Source organism: Mirounga leonina, unplaced genomic scaffold (assembly GCF_011800145.1).
Source record: "Mirounga leonina isolate KUSES-001 unplaced genomic scaffold, KU_Mleo_1.0 Mir_151, whole genome shotgun sequence".
Lineage (NCBI taxonomy): Eukaryota > Metazoa > Chordata > Mammalia > Carnivora > Phocidae > Mirounga > Mirounga leonina.
Window position 1 is genome coordinate 105,552,149 of NW_023270377.1, and position 18,730 is coordinate 105,570,878.

Genomic DNA, 18,730 nt, shown 5'->3' on the forward strand with positions numbered 1-18,730 from the left:
GCAAAGAAATACATCAAGAACAATACAATAAGAGTGGGGGACATTAACACCCCCCCACTCTGAAATGGCCAGATCATCTAAGCAAAAGATCAACAAGAAAATAAAGATTTTAAAGGACAAATTGGAACAAATGGACTTCACAGATGTATTCAGAACATGCCATCCCAAAGCAACACATTCTTCTCTAGTGCCCATGGAACATTCTCCAGAATGGATCACATCCTAGGTCACAAATCAGGTCTCAACCAGTACCAAAGATTGGGATCCTTCCCTGCATATTTTCAGACCACAATGCTTTGAAACTAGAACTCAATCACAAGTGGAAAGTCAGAAAAACTCAAATACATGGAGGCTAAATAGCATCCTACTAAAGAATGAATGGGTCAACCAGGAAATTAAAGAAGAATTTAAAAAATTCATGGAAACCAATGAAAATGAAAACACAACTGTTCAAAATCTTTGGGATGCAGCAAAGGCAGTCCTAAGAGGAAATACATAGCAATACAAGCCTTTATCAAGAAACAAGAAAGGTCTCAACTCCATAACCTAACCCTACACTTAAAGGAGCTGGAGAAAGAGCAGCAAATAAAGCCTCAGACCAGCAGGAGAAGAGAAATAATAAAGATCAGAGCAAAAATCAATGAAATAGAAACCAAAAGAACAGACCAGACTATGTTATTTTAAGCTCTTCCTTTGCTTAGAGGACCCCTTTCAATATGAACAGATCAAAGAAACTAGGAGCTGGTTCCTTGAAAGAATTAACAAGATTGATAAACCCTTGTCCAGATGTATCAAAAAGAAAAGAGAAACAACCCAAATATATAAAATCATGAATGAAAGAGGAGAGATCACAACCAACACCAAAGAAATACAAACAATTTTAAGAACATATTATGAGCAACTATATGCCAGCAAATTAGATGACCTGGAAGAAATGGATGCTTTTTTTAGGAGGTATAAACTACCAAAACTGAACCAGGAAGAAATAGAAAACCTGAACAGACCTATAACCACTAAGGAAATTGAAGCAGTCATCAAAAATCTCCCAAAAAAACAAAAACCCAGGGCCAGATGGCTTCCCAGGGGAATTCTACCAAACATTTCAAGAAGAATTAATACCTATTCTTCTGAAACTGTTCCAAACAATAGAAACGGAAGGAAAACTTCCAAACTCAATTTATGAGGCCAGCGTCACCTTGATCCCAAAACCAAAGACCCCATCAAAAAGGAGAATTACAGACCAATATCCTTGATGAACATGGATGTAAAAATTCTCACCAAAATACTAGCCAATAGGATCCAACAGGACGTTAAAAGGATTATTCACCAAGATCAAGTGGGATTTATCCCTGGGATGCAAGGTTGGTTCAACATCCACAAATCAATCAATGTGATACAATACATTAACAAAAGAAAGGACAAGAACCACATCATCCTCTCAATAGATGCAGAAAAAACATTTCACAAAGTACAGCATCCTTGCTTGATCAAAACTCTTCAGAGTATAGGGATAGAGGGTACATACGTCAATATCATAAAACACATCTATGAAAAACTCACAGCGAATATCATTCTCAATGGGGAAAAGCTGAGAGCTTTCACCCTAAGGTCAGGAACGCGGCAGGGATGACCACTATCACCACTGCTATTATTAGAAGTCCTAGCCACAGCAATCAGACAACAAAAATATATAAAATGTATCCAAATCAGCAAAGAAGAAGTCAAACTCTCACTCTTTGCAGATGATATGATACTTTATGTGGAAAACCCAAAAGACTCCATCCCAAAACTGCTAGAATTCATATAGGAATTCAGTAAAGTGGCAGGATATAAAATCAATGCACAGAAATCAGTAGCATTCCTATATACCAACAATAAGACAGAAGAAAGAGAAATTAAGGAGTCAATCGCATTTACAATTGCACCCAAAACCATAAGATACCCAGGAATAAATCTAACCAAAGAGGCAAAGAATCTATACTCAGAAAACTATAAAATACTCATGAAAGAAATTGAGGAAGACAGAAAGAAATGGAAAAACGTTCCACACTCATGGATTGGACGAACAAATATTGTGAAGATGTCAATGCTACCTAGAGCAGTCTACACATTTAACGCAATCCCCATCAAAATACCATCCACTTTTTTCAAAGAAATGGAATAAATAATCCTAAAATTTGTATGGAACTAGAAAAGACCCCAAATAGCCAGAGGAATGTTGAAAAGGAAAAGCAAAGCTGGCAGCATCACAATTCCAGACTTCCGGCTCTATTACAAAGCTGTCTTCATCAAGACAGTCTGGTACTGGCACAAAAACAGACACATAGATCAATGGAACAGAATAGATTGCCCAGAAATGGACCCTCAACTCCATGGTCAACTCATCTTTGACAAAGCAGGAAAGAATGTGCAATGGAAACAAGACAGTCTCTTTAACAAATGGTGTTGGGAAAATTGGACAGCCACATGCAGAAGAATGAAACTGGACCATTTCCTTACACCACACACAAAAATAGACTCAAAATGGTGAAAGACCTAAACGTGAGATAGGAATCCATCAAAATCCTAAAGGAGAACACAGGCAGCAACCTCTTTTACCTCAGTTGCAGCAACTTCTTCCTAGTAACATCGCCAAAGGCAAGGGAAGCAAGGGCAAAAATGAACTATTGGGACTTCATCAAGATAAAAAGCTTTTGCACAGCAAAGGAAACAGTCAACAAAACCAAAAGACAAGCGACAGAATGGGAGAAGATATTTGCAAGTGACATATCAGATAAAGGGCTAGTATCCAAAATCTATAAAGAACTTACCAAACTCAACAGCCAAATAACAAATGATCCAATCTAGAAATGGGCAGAAGACATGAACAGACATTTTTCCAATGAAGACATCCAAATGACCGCAGACACATGAAAAAATGCTCAATATCGCTTGGCACCAGGTAAATCCAAATCAAAACCTCAATGAGATACCACCTCACACCAGTCAGAATTGCTAAAATTAACAAGTCAGGAAATGACAGATGTTTGCAGGGAAGCAGAGAAAGGGGAACCCTCCTACACTGTTGGTGGGACTGCGAGCTGGTGCAACCACTCTAGAAAACAGTATTGAGTTTTCTCAAAAAGTTGAAAATAGAGCTACCCTATGACCCAGCAATTGCACTACTGGGTATTTACCCCAAAGATATAAATGTAGGGATCCAAAGGGGTATGTGCACCCTGATGTTTATAACAGCAATGTCCACAATAGCCAAACTATCAAAAGAGCCAAGATGTCCATCAACAGATGAATGGATAAAGAAGAAGTGGTATATATACACAATGGAATATTATGTAGCCACAAAAAAGGAATTAAATCTTGCCCTTTGCAATGACATGGATGGAACTGGAGGGTATTATGCTGAGCACAATAAGTCAATCAGAGAAAGACAAGTATCATATGATCTCACTGATATGAGGAATTCTTAATCTCAGGGAACAAACTTCGTGTGTTTGATTGGTGGGGGGTGGGACGGATGGGGTGGTTGGGTGATAGACACTGGGGAGGTTTTGTGCTATGGTGAGCGCTGTGAATTTTGTAAGACTTTTGAATCATAGACCTGTACCTCTGAAACAAATAATACATTACATGTTAAAAAAAAAAAAAAATGAAGAAGATAGTAGGAAGGGAAAAAGGAAGGGGGGTAATCAAAAGGAGAGATGAACCATGAGAGACTATGGACTCTGGGAAACAAACTGAGGGTTCTAGAGGGGAATGGATTGTGGGGATGTGTTAGTCTGGTGATGGGTATTAAAGAGGGCATGTACTGAATGGAGCACTGGGTGTTATATGCAAACAATGAGTCATGGAACACTACATGAAAAACTAATGCTGTAATGTATGGTGATTAACATAACATAATAAAATTAAAAAAAAAAATTGAGGGTTTCCACGAATGAACAGAAAAAGCACTTGAATATTCTAGTACTAGTACTGTGGTACTGTGGCTGTCATTGAAAATATATAGAAAAAAGGAATTGTATCTTCCAAAACTCAAAAGTACTGAACTATTTGGCAACCCAAAAGACGTGGAATAATATTGTTCGTAGTCTCTAAAACAGCAGATTCACCAACGTTAACAGGAATCTTTACAGGGTAACTGTGGTGAATAGTTTGCCAATAGCACTCTGAGCCAAAATGTATCAAATATGTGGATGGTGTCTTAAAGTTATTCTTTTTTATTTGGTTTTATTTTAAAGATTTTATTTATTTATTTGACAGAGAGAGACACAGCAAGAGAGGGAACCCAAGCATGGGGGAGCAGGAGAGGGAGAAGCAGGCTCCCTGCCGAGTAGGGAGTCTGATGCGGGGCTCAATCCCAGGACCTTGAGACTGTGACCCAAGCCAAAGGCAGACGCTTAACCAACTGAGCCACCCAGGTGCCCCAAAGTTATTCTTTATTTTAATTAAGGCACAACTGCCCAAATTCTTATTGAAGCAAGCTCATTTGTAATATTTGCATCTTATTTCTGGAACATTTTAGGTTTTTATTATCAATGTTTACATGAAATACACTGTAATATAAATGGCTTTCATAAAAGTTGCCAACTTCCAACCACCTGCTATGTGCTGACAGCCTTAGCAGCAATTCTACTGCTGCAAAGTGATACTCAATTGCAATATCTACTGTTGGATCCACAAATCACTCTTTTAGGTTATGCAGTTTGTTGGAATAAGACCATATTTACCAATCCGTCTTTGCCATCTCTCAGTCTTTCTGGTATTACCTGCTCTGATTGATTCCACCAAGGCACTGGGTAAGCAGAAATGTGATCCAGTTTGGAACCCTCATTTTCCTACAGTTCACATGCGAAACAGCAACTGAAAAGTGGATGGTTTGGAGAGGTTGCCAATGGAAATAGACCTGACGATAGAAAGTTCAGCCATGTCTGTGCCATGCTGGCAACAATGTCTCATTGCAGCACTTGGAACTGTACCAGCATTGATAGACTAGGGTGTCAGCAAGAAAGGGTTCAGGAAGCCCCACAGTATAGTTGGTGTGAGGAAGTACTTGTGGGGAATAACAGATAATTTCTCTGTGTACCAAGACATGTTGCTATTAAACAAATCATTGTACACAAATTATTCATTGGTGACCACCTTGCAGCAGTTAAATTGCATATACCCAAAAGGTCCCAGAAGCCAATATAAATCGTTTAAGCAATCCATGAATATGTGCCTCGGTGCATATGAGTGGTCACTGGGAACTCTGGGCAACTGGACAGTACTTGCCCTTTTTCAAAGATGCAGCTCTTTCTCAGCTCTTGCCCATCAATGCCATGTTAGAGTGGGAGCCCACATTTCAGATTCTCAGGTATTTATTAGTCTTTCATGACAAGTCAGAAATTATATATATTATATAGAATATTCCAAACTCCCAAACCAGAGAGAGCAAAACAAAGTGGATGATGCAGCCAAAGATCTGTCTTAGTGGACACAGAGCAGGATAGACAGCAGCAAATAAGGTATTTGCTGGACTGAAGAGGGTGGGAGCAACACACAATTAAAAAAAAAAAAAAAAAAAAAAAAAAAAAAAAAAGCACATACTGCTTTTTTATTCCTTTAAATGATATTGCATATCTTTGATCTCCACACTTACCATGTTTCATGTCATCTTGGCCACATCACAATTTTTAAAATTTATTTATTTGAGAGAGAGAGAGAATGAGAGCATGAGCAGGAGAGGCAGAGGGAGAGGGAGAGAGAATTCCAAGCAGACTCCAGCTGAGTGCAGAGCCCGATGCAGGGCTTGTTCTCACAACCATGATATCACAACCTGGTCAGAAAATAAGAGTTGGATGCTTAATGGACTGTGCCACTCAAGCATCCCAGTCCACATCACAATTTTAACACAAGCAATTGCTCTTTCTTTTTAAATTTTTATTCTTTTCAATTTAATTCATTGATTTATTTTTGCTTTCTTCTTAAAGCATTAACTTTTATTTGGATCTTAGGGTGTGACCCTCTTCTGGTTTCTTCTACTCCTATTGTCTGTCCTTCTTAGTCTACTGTGTTGGATCCCCTCCTTCAAAGTTCAGTCTCATCTGACATATTCTTTTTCTCAAGTCCCATGGTCTCAAATATCATCTATATGTCCATTGTCTCAAATTCATGCCTTCCTTTACCAATTAGACCCCAAATGCTAAGCTGTTAATCACTTACCTACTCAATAATTCTGTTGGTTATCTCCAATTATAATCTCAGGCTTAACATTTCAAAACCAAAATTTTAAATTTTGCCCTGAGTTGTTCTACTCTAGGCTTCAACATTTTACTAAATGGTATCACTACACACACACACACACACACACACTCAGACACTTATCTTTATTCTTCCACTAGAAGATAAGCTACATAAATGCAGATAGCTGTGATAAACCATATCCCTCAATAACATCCCACTCCCATCTCTTATCTTGCTTTCCTACTGCTTTTCTTCATTGCTCAAAAATTCACTCTTATTGATGTATACTACCTCCATTCACAGATACGTTACTATTTATTTGTTTCTACACTACATATATTTCTATTACTGAATGCCAAATTTCATTGCATTTCTCTATGTTTCTATCCCTTCCAATATGGCATGTGGGCAAAAGGCTGGCCCATTTCAGTCAATCAATATTTTTTTTAATTGAATGAATAATTTTGCAGATATGTGGCTAAAACATCTGCTGATAACACAAGAAAACACAAGAAGCACAGAAGTAAAATCACATGACAACTCTGAGGGTTGGAGGTTGCTGCCTGAAAAGCTGTGCACAGGGCAGAGCAAACTCAGTAAGAACAAAGGCAAGGACAGATTTATGGAGTCTCATTGGCCTGGTAACATAAAGCAAACACAGGTAAGACAGACCTTTCTATTCCTGCACTTGTAACCCCTCTGGAGTCCCACAACAGAGAAAATCAGTATTTGAGACAAGTGCCTCTTATAATCACCAGATTACTGAAAGCACTTTGGTATTAATTATGCCTCCCCTAAAATGCAACCCAAAGCATGTGCCTTGAATGAGTTCTGTCCACACCAATGCTTCAAAATTAACAAAGGAATATTAATGTAATGTAGTAGAAAAAACATGCCTTTGACCAATAAACTTTGATCTGAAATGCCAGTTCAGCTACTTCTTAGTTGTAGAATTTGGAAAAGTTGATTAAAATCTCTATACTCCAGTTCTCTTTTTATGAAAAGAGGGATAATAATTACTAATAGGTTCGTTATGAGCATTAACTAAAATCATGCATGTAAATAACCAATTATGAAGAAAGAACTACACAGTTTAACAAATTAAACCAGAATTTACTGCTCAATATGGACCACAATCATAATCATATGGATGATCACCAGGCTTGTCTCCTCCCACAGATGGAACATCCACTGACACTCACTGCATGATGGTCTGCTCACAAAGACTTGGTACTTTCCGAACACCTATTATGTGCTAGGTGCATGATCCACGATGCTAGGAAAATGAGAAGAGACTCAGTCACAACTTTTAAAAGCCCTGGAAATAGGGGTGCCAGAGTGGCTCAGTCGGTTAAATGTCTGACTCTTAGTTTTGGCTCAGGTCATGATCTCATGGATCATGGGATTGAGCCCTGCGTGGGGCTCCGCACTCAGCAGAGAGTCTGCTTGAAAGATTCTCTCCCTCTGCCCTCCCCTCATGCACATGCGTGCTCTCTCCCTCTCAAATAAATAAATAAACCATAAATAAATAAATAAATAAATAAATAAATAAATAAATAAAGGCCCAGAGACCTGTGAACAGCATGCATACAGACATATGCATAAATATGTCGTAAACAATAAAATTTATTTTTAATTATTTTGTCATATGAAATGGATACTATATTTATGTCATAAAATTAATAACATAATGTAATTCATTTTGTTAATAATTTTTCTGTACCTGCCTTGTACCAGGCAATGTGCTAACCTCTAAGGGTGCACAAGCCATAAGCATTGGTGTGAAGGAACTGATTAAATCTCCTCATTCAAGTTGCATTAAAATATAATCATTACCTTTGTCTCAAGATCCCTTTGTGATAAAGAACCAAATGAAAGGGGAATTACCTAGAACAACATAGACTGTGAGGTCAATTGATTAATGACACCCCTCACCCCAAGTCAATGATATTCACATTCTAATCCTTGAAACCTATGGATGTGATACCCTAAACAGAAGTGACTTTGATGATATGATTAAATTAAGGATATTGAGATAGGGAGACTATCCTGAATTATTAAGTGGACCCAATGGAATCATGAGCGCTTAGGAGAAGGACGAAACCATGTCAGACACAGAGCCGGCAATATGATGATGGAAACAGTGGTCAGAGAGAGTTTAAGATGCTGGGTTTGAAAGTGGAGGGACCATGAGCCAGGGAGTGCAGATAGCCTAGAGAGGCTGTATGAGACAAGAACATGGACTGTCCCCTGTAGCCCCTAGGAGGAACAAGGCTCTGCCAACATCTCAAATTTAGCCCTCTGAAAGTCATTTCAGATTTCTGATCTCTAAAATTATAAGATAATGGATTTTTGTTGTGTAATTCATTAACTTTGCATGAATTTACTATAACAGCAATAAGCAACTAATGTAGATAAATATGGGGCTTTTCAATGAATTAGATTCTTTAAGACATTAAAATAGTAAAAGTAATTAGAAACATGATAATGGGTTACACAGTGAGGAGATCCCCAGCCCAATATATCACCAGGTGGGAATCAGAGTTGGCTAAACTATGAGAGTAATCCAAATTCAATTGACTAAATAGTTAAGAAGATAAATTATTAAATAGAAGTTGTTCCCCAAAATTTCTCTCACAACAACCAAGCATCACCATGTAACATGAAAAAATTCCAAGGATAACAAAAAATAAAGCAGGACACTTGATTCCCAAGGAAGCAGAAGCACCTGAATGAGCATAAATAAACACACAAACAAAAAATTGTTATCTCAGAGAGCTCTGAAAAATGTTTGCTTCTATTAAATGAGATCAATCAGAAAATTTAAAGAAAAGAATCTGGAAGAATATAAATATGTGAGATAATCAATTACTTGTAGCTAAATCTGGGGAAAAACTATAAAGTTACACCTCCCCCCCGAAAAAGGTAAAGAAGTCAGGAATTTTGGGACAATGCAAATACAGATAATACAAATAATTAACCTAGGATTGTGAGGATTCACAAAGTAAATTTTCCATGTGTACTTTCTAAAGAAATTTCTATAATCTGGTCGAAAACAAAACAAAACAAAAATCAACAAAAAAGCACCAAAACTAAGAACAAGAAAGACTTCCATGGAAAATGAAGACTGGAACTTATCCAAAAATCCATCTGGAGAGAGGGCAGAATGAAAACTAATCAGAGGGCTTAGAAAACAGTCCAAGTTGGATCAGGGGCCCATTAACTGATAAAGTCTCCAGTAAAAATGAAATAGGTGGAATTCAAATATATAAGAAGCTAGATTGTCTATAATGATACAGTAACAGTGACATCGTTTTTCTCTAACAAAATTTTATTAAAAAAATAAGAATTCCAGAAAAAAACCTGAACTGTATAAGTAAAGGACAATCTGACCCTAAAGCTGACCATAGCAACCTGTGGAAGGAAAAGGCAAGAGTTAATTATTGTCATCAAATAGACTGAAATTTTAACTCTAAAGACATGGTTGACAAAATTTGGAAAGATGGAGCTGGGGAGAAAAGTATAATATGTATAACATATTATATATAACATGTCATATTTGTGCATCATTTCTTTTTTTCCTGCTGGGAGATACATATAGGAAGATAGAAATAAAAGACTCTTCTTGTATACACAAGGCAATTCATAGTAGAAAGCCAAATGCAAAAAATCACTGAGCAAAATAAATGAAACAAACCTGAATAACCATGGTGTAATGGAATCTCTGTAGTCTCTGTATTAGCTGTTTTGAGTTTCTTATCATATTAGAAAATAAATACTTTACTTTTAAATGCAGATGAACTAAAATTTTATCTGATAAATTTAATGATGATAAAGGAAGTTTGCAAAGATATATGTGTAAAAACAGAGTGAACCAGTTTATGCTTACAATAATGCCACTCTCACCTGCTTTCTTATAATAATCTTAGTTGAAAGTACCATCTGAAATTTGAGGAACCACAAGGAAATTGTCCAAGGTCATAGGAGCACATTGCTCATTCTGTTATCATTACCAATGGAGTCACAGCAGAAAACAACAAAAAACTGAAGCTTATGTTTTGTCAGAAAGAAATTCTCAAAGAACTTTTACATGGAATAATGTATGCCATTACCCCAAAGACATCTTTAGAAGGGACCATGCCGACACCATGCAGTAGTTGGATCAAAAAGAATTGCAGAAATAGAGAGTAGTTGGAGAGAGAAGGCTTTTGTAGAATGAAATAAATGAAACAGAGTTATGGTTGCAAAATGTGAGGGAGGGAAACAGAATAGGCTTTGTTCCCCCTCAGCATGGCCTAATGTGAAGTCTGTAGGTTAATCTAATGGCATTCTACTATACTAGGAGGGTATGATTTTTCCACTTCACTGAGTTCCTGAAATTTGAACACTCATTCAAAGTATGGGGCATGGCAGAGATAGTCTGAGGAATGCTAATACCTGTAAACTCCACCTAAACCAGCCAGGAAGACTGATTGACTCCAAGATCTTTCTAATGAGCTTATCTCCCACACTTAGCCTCATAGAAAAATTGCAATAAAAAGATACAAATCTGCCTACTACAGGAGGCTGGGGATTCTTGTTTCACTGTATATAATCCAAAAACTTTTGCTATCATTAGTACTATTAAACTGGCTCTCACATTGTCTTTCATTACTTTTTTTTTTTATGTTATGTTAATCACCATACATTACATTATTAGTTTTTGATGTAGTGTTCCATGATTCATTGTTTGTCTATAACACTCAGTGCACCATTCAGTACATGCCCTCTTTAATACCCATCACCAGGCTAACACATCCCACCACCCCCTCCCCTCTAGAACCCTCAGTTTGTTTCTCAGAGTCCATAGTCTCTCATGGTTCCTCTCCCCCTCCGATTTCCCCCCCTTCCTTTTTCCCTTCCTGCTATCTTCTTCTTCCTTTTTTTTTTTTAAACATATAATGTATTATTTGTTTCAGAGGTACAGGTCTATGATTCAACAGTCTTACACAATTCCCCATGCTCACCATAGCACATACCCTCACCAATGTTTATCACCCAGCCACCCCATCCCTCCCATCCCCCACCACTCCAGCAACCGTCAGTTTGATTCCTGAGATTAAGGATTCCTCATATCAGTGAGGTCATATGATACATGTCTTTCTCTAATTGACTTATTTCACTCAGAATAATACCCTCCAGTTCCATCCACGTCGTTGCAAATAGCAAGATTTCATTCCTTTTAATGGCAGCATAATATTCCATTTTATATATATATCTTTATCCATTCATCTATTGATGGACATCTTGGCTCTTTCCATAGTTTGGTCATTGTGAATATTGCTGCTATAAACATTGGGGTGCACGTATCCCATTGGATCCCTACCTTTCTATCTTTAGGGTAAATAACCAGTAGTTCAATTGCTGGGTTGTATGGTAGCTCTATTTTCAACTTTTTGAGGAACCTCCATACTGTTTTCCAGAGTGGCTGCACCAGCTTGCATTCCCACCAACAGTGTAGGAGGGTAGCCCTTTCTCCGCATTCCTGTCAACATCTGTCGTTTCCTGACTTGTTAATTTTAGCCATTCTGATGGGTGTGCGGTTGTATCTCACTGAGGTTTTGATTTGGATTTCTCTGATGCCAAGCAATGTTGAGTACTTTTTCAAGTGTCTGTTGGCCATTTGGCTGTCTTCTTTGCAGAAATGTCTGTTCATGTCTTCTGCCCATTTCTAGATTGGATCATTTGTTCTTTGGGTGTTGAGTTTGGTTAGTTCTTTATAGATTTTGGATACTAGCCCTTTATCTGATATGTCATTTGCAAATATCTTCTCCCATTCTGTTGGTTGTCTTTTGGTTTTGTTGACTGTTTCCTTTGCTGTGCAAAAGCCTTTTATCTTGATGAAGTCCCAATAGTTCATTTTTGCCCTTGCTTCCCTTGCCTTTGGTGATGTTTCTAGGAAGAAGTTGCTGCAGCTGAGGTAAAAGAGGTTGTTGCTTGTGTTCTCCTCAAGGATTTTGATGGACTCCTGTCTCACATTGAGGTCTTTCATCCATTTTGAGTCGATTTTTGTGCGTGGTGTAAGGAAATGGTCCAGTTTCATTCTTCTGCATGTGGCTGTCCAATTTTCCCAACACCATTTGTTGAAGAGACTGTTTTTTTTCCACTGGACATTCTTTCCTGCTTTGTCAAGGATTAATTGACCATAGAGTTGAGGGTCCATTTCTAGGCTCTTTATTCTGTTCCATTGATCTATGTGTCTGTTTTTGTACCAGTACCAGACTGTCTTGATGATGACAGCTCTGTAATAGAGCTGGAAGTCCAGAATTGTGATGCCTCCAAGCTTTGCTTTTCTTTTTCAACATTCCTCTGGGTATTCGGGTTTTTTTCTGATTCCATACAAATTTTAGGATTATTTATTCCATTTATTTGAAAAAAGTGGATGGTATTTTGATCGGGAATGCATTGAATGTGTAGATTGCTCTAGGTAGCATTGACATCTTCACAATATTTGATCTTGCAATCCATGAGCATGGAACATTTTTCCATTTCTTTGTGTCTTCCTCAATTTCTTTTATGAGTATTTTATAGTTTTCTGAGTATAGATTCTTTGCCTCTTTGGTTAGATTTATGCCTAGGTATCTTATGGTTTTGGGTGCAATTGTAAATAGGATCGATTCCTTCATTTCTTTCTTCTGTCTTGTTGTTGGTGTATAGGAATGTCACTGATTTCTGTGCATTGATTTTATATCCTGCCACTTTACTGAATTCCTGTATGAATTCTAGCAGTTTTGGGATGGAGTCTTTTGGGTTTTCCACATAAAGTATCATATCATCTGCAAATAGTGGGAGTTTGACTTCTTATTTGCCAATTTGGATGCCTTTGATTTATTTTTGTTGTCTGATTGTTGTGGCTAGGACTTCTAATACTATGTTGAATAGCAGTGGTGATAGTGGACATCCCTGCCGTGTTCCTGAACTTAGGGGGAAAGCTCTCATTTTTTTCCCATTGAGAATAATATTCAGGGGAGCCTGGGTGGCTCAGTTGGTTAAGCGACTGCCTTCAGCTCAGGTCATGATCCTGGAGTCCCAGGATTTAGACCCGCATTGGGCTCCCTGCTCAGCGGGGAGTCTGCTTCTCCCTCTGACCCTCCTCTCTCTCATGTGCTCTCTCTCTCTCATTCTCTCTCTCAAATAAATAAATAAAATCTTAAAAAAAATAAGAGAGAATAATATTCACTGTGGGTTTTTCATAGATGGGTTTTATGATCTTGAGGTATGTACCCTCTATCCCTATACTCTTAAGAGTTTTGATCAAGAAAGGATGCTGTACTTTGCCAAATGCTTTTTCTGCATCTATTGAGAGGATCATGTGGTCCTTGTTCTTTTTTTTATTAATGTATTGTGTCACATTGATTGATTTGTGGATGTTGAACCAACCTTTCAGCCCAGGGATAAATCCCACTTCACTTTGTCTTTCATTATTAGCAAATGCTTCTTCAATGTAATAAGATTGTCTTATTAACATAAAGTGCCATATATTTGTCCTCTAGTGCCTTTGCTATAGTTCTGTGCCAACTTAAAGAATTCTCCCCTTACTTCAGTCAAGTGCTATTTTTCTTTTATGACCTGAGTTAAACTGCAAAGATTTCATGACACTCTAAGATCAGTCATTGTTTTTATTTTTTTAATACACTTTATTGAACATCAGTGAGGTTTCAGACACTGGGACTCAAAGAGAAGTAAGTACATTTTCAATTCTGACAAATTATAGCACATCAGCTTTCTCACTGAAAACAACTAGAAAACCATATGTGTGTGTGTGTGTGTTTAATTTTTTAAAGTATCAGAGAGTATTCCGATGTAAGTTTACATTTCATGCCTGCAGGGTCTCACTTCAACAATATATGTGATACTTAATTCATAATAATGGAATCCTACACAAAATTGGAATCTAATGAGAACATCTACTTTATAGGAAAGAAGATGTGGGAGCAAGTCCATGATCATGGAGCACTACTCAGAATCTGCCATCCTGATGGAGTTATGAAGTGTCATCTAAAAATGTAGTTGAAACATCAGCTTAGAAGCAACATCCCATGAGAATCAGATGCCATCCTTCAGAACATAATAAAAGCATTGAATCAAACAACTGAAACAACTTCAAAAACTATTGCTATATTAGCCATATGTTTTTAACTGCTTAATTAAGAAATATTTTGCATATTATTCAATTCAGCAAAGTATACAATTCAGTGCCTTTTAGTATATTCATCGAGTTGTGCATCGATCACCACACTCAATTTTATATTTTCATTACACCAAAAAGAAACCTTACCCCTCTGAGCCACTACTCAATCCCTCCATTTCATCCAGAGCTAAACAATCACTAATTTTATTCTAGTCTCTTTAAATTTACCTATTCTGAACATTTCTTATAAATGGAATCATATGTGACTAGTTCCTTTGATTTAGCATAATGTTTTCCAGGTTTATCTGTGTTATAGTATGTAGATTTCCATTTCCTGTTATCAAACAATGTCACATAGTATGGATATGTCAGGTTTTATTTATCCATTTATCAGATAATGAATATTTTGGTTTTTCCAATTTTTGGCTATGATGCCTAATGTTTCTTTTTTAACGATTTTATTTGTTTGACAGAGAGAGAGAGAGAACAAGCAGGGAGAGGGGTAGGCAGAGAGAGAAGGAGAAGCAGGCTCCCCACTAAACAGAGAGCCCAATGCAGGGCTAGATCCTAGGACCCCGGGATCATGACCCAAGCCAAAGACAGATGTTTGACTGAGCCACCCAGGTGCCTCTGATGCCTAATGTTTCTATGAACATTTGTGTACAGGTTTTTGTGTAGACACATGTTTTTAATTCCCTTCATTGTATACTAGGAGTGGAATTGTTTGACCACGTGGTAACTCTATGTTGAGCATCTGAAGAATTGACAGACTTTTCCAAAGTAGTTCCACCGTTCTACATTTCTAACAGCAGTATCTGCGATTCCAATTTTTCCACATGCTTGCCAAAACTTGTTTTCTGTCATTTTAATTATATCCATGATAGCAGGTATGAAGGCGTATCTCATATCTTTGATTTGCAATACCCTGATGACTAATGATGTTGAGCATCATTTCATGTCCTTATGGCCATCTGCATACCTTCTCACTTTGTCCATTTAAAAAAAAATTGAATTGTCTTTTTATTACTGAGTTATGATAACTCTTTATATATTCTAGAAATAGGTCTCTGGTCAGATATGATTTTTAAGAAATGTTCCCCCATCCTTTGGTTTATCTTGGACTTGTCTTGGTGGTGTCTTTTGAGAGCACAAAATATTTTAAATTTGACAATGCCCAGTTGATCTATTTTATTTTTTATCTTATTTTATCTCTTGCATTTTTGTTGTCATATCTAAAAATCATTGCCTAGGGGCACCTGAGTGGCTCAGTCATTAAGCGTCTGCCTTTGGCTCAGGTCATGATCCCAGGGTCCTGGGATCAAGCCCCACATCAGGCTCCCTGATCAGCAGGAACCAGTCCCTCTGCTTGTGTTCCCTCTCTCGCTATGTCTCTCTCTGTCAAATAAATAAATAAAATCTTTAAAAAAAATTAAAAAAAATAAAAATCATTGCCTAGGTCAAAGTCACAAAGAGTCACACCTATGTTTTCTTGTAAGAGTTTTATAGTTTTAGCTCACAAATTTATGTCTTTATTCTGAATTAATCTTTTATATGATGTAAAATAGGAGTTCAACTTTTTGTTTGCTTGCTTGTGGATATCCAGCTGTCCCAGGACAAATTGCTGAAAGGACTATTCTTTCCCATTTAATTGTCTTGGCATCTTTGTCAAAACACAATTGTCAATAAATGGGATTATTTATTTCTGGACTTGATTTTATTCCAATGATCTAGATGCCTACTCTAATGACAGTACTACATTGTTTTGATTAGTGTCATTTTGCACTGAGTTCTGAATTTGGAAAGTGTCAGTCTTTCTAGTTGTTCTTTTTTTCTGATTGTCTTAGTGATTCTGAATTTCTGTATGAACTTTAAGATCACCATGCAATTTCTGTAGGGAATTTAGCTTGTATCTTGACAGGAATTATGCTGAAAATGTAGATCAACTGAGGCAGTATCTCCATATCAACAATATGGAGTCTTCTAACCCATGAATATGAGATACCATCATTTGTTCCTATGTTTAATATCTTTCAGCAATGTTTTGTAGTTTTCAGAATACAATTTTTGTATTTATTTTGTTACGTATTTTCTTAAGTATTTTATTGTTTTGGTATTATTTTAAATGAAATTATTTCCTTAATATCATTTAGGTTTGCTTAATGCTACTGTATGAAGATACAACTGAGATCCATATGTTAATATTTGATCTGGCATGCAGCATTGAGAAACTCATTTATTAGTTCTAATAGTTTCTTAGTGAATTCCTTAACATTATATATAAAAAATCATGCCACTTGCAAAAAGGGATAGTTTTACTTTGTTCTTTTTAATCTGGATGGTTTGTATTTCTTTGACTAAAACCTTTACTATTATCTTTATTATAAATAGCAAGAGCAGACATACTTGTCTTTTTCTTGCTTTAGGGAGAAAGTATTCAGTCTTTCACCATTAAGTAAGATGTTAACTGTGTTTTTTTTCAAAGATATCCGATATTACATTGAATAAGCTCCTACCTATTCCTGATTTCCTAAGTGTGTTTATTACAAAAGGGTGGTGTATTTTGTCATATACTTTTTCTGCATTCCTTCACATAATAATAACGTGTTTTTTGTTTTTATTTTATAGATACATGAATCGCATTAATTGATTTTCAGATAGCAGAAGAACTTGCATTTCTGAAATAAATCCCACTTGGTCATTGTGTATGACATTTTAATGTCTTTGATTTGTTTCTCAGTATTTTGTTGAGAATTTCTTCACTCATATTCATAAGAGGTATTGGTTGGTAATTTTCTTTACTTATAATTCTTTGTCTGGCTTTGGTATCAGAAAAATAATTACCTCATAGAATGAATTGGAAGGTGATTCTTTTTCTTTAAATTATTTGGACAAATTTGTGCAGAACTTTTTTTCCTTTTTTAAAATATTCAATAAAATTCACCAGTGAAGCCCTCAGATCCTGGGTTTTTCTTTGTGGAAATTTATTGATTATGAATTTAATCTGTTAATTATTTGAAGATTTTCTATTTGTTATTGAGTCTGTTGGATAAGATGTATCTCTTTCCAGTCTTCTACTCTCAAACTACTGGTATCTTTGCATATGAAGTGTGTATTCTATTGATAACATATTTGTTTTTTTAATCCATTCTGTCAATCTCTGCCTTTTGACTGGATTATTAAATACAGTTACATTTAATGTTAATATCGATATGGTTAGATTTACCCTTTCCATTTTTCCTCTAGTTATCTATATATCTCATCTTTTATGTTCCTCCATACCTCCTTTACTGACTTCATTTAAATTAAGTGAATATTTTCTTGTGTAATATTTTCATTTTAATAACTTTTTCATTTGAATAGCTTTTTTATTTATAATGATCATTAATTAGAAATATGAATAGGGCGCCTGGGTGGCTCAGATGGTTGGGCGTCTGCCTTCGGCTCAGGTCATGGTCCCAGGGTCCTGGGATCGAGTCCCGCATCGGGCTCCCCGCTCCTTGGGAGCCTGCTTCTCCCTCTGCCTCTCTCTCTCTGTCTCTCATGAATAAATAAATAAAATCTTTAAAAAAAAAAAAATAAAAAAAATAAAAAAAGAAATATGAATATATTATCATATATTACATATATACATATTATATTATAAATTTTATATATTATATAAATATATATGTATATAAAATTAGATGTTGCTCTAGCTTTTACCATGTCTTAACTTACCAGTATCAAGTTCACATTTGTATTAAATTAATTACAGTGAGAGAGAGAAATTTATTTCTTTCCCCCCATTTTTGTGTGAATATTGGTATGAATTTTATACATATATATCTTACAAATATGGCAAACATTGTTTTAATTATTATAAAATATAAGTTTATATCCATTAAAAAGATGAGGGAAGGAGTGAAAGTGTGTATTTATATATTTCATTATATTTATTTCTTATTTATCATTTCTAGATTTCTTCATGTTTCTGTACATTCAAGTTATAAAATGTTATTTTCTTTTTTTTTTAAGATTTTATTTATTTATTCATGAGAGACAGAGAGAGAGAGAGAGAGAAGCAGGCTCCCAAGGAGCAGGGAGCCCGATGCGGGACTCGATCCCGGGACTCCAGGATCATGACCTGAGCCGAAGGCAGACGCTTAACCATCTGAGCCACCCAGGCGCCCTCAAAATGTTATTTTCTTATTCCAATGAAACTGTGCTCCATCTATCTCCTTTGTGCTGTTATTGTCAAATATATATGCCATAAACTTGATAAAATTATATGCATCTTGTTTTATAAAATCCCTTTAATTTTTAATTAAAATGAAACATTCATAACATAAAATGTATCAT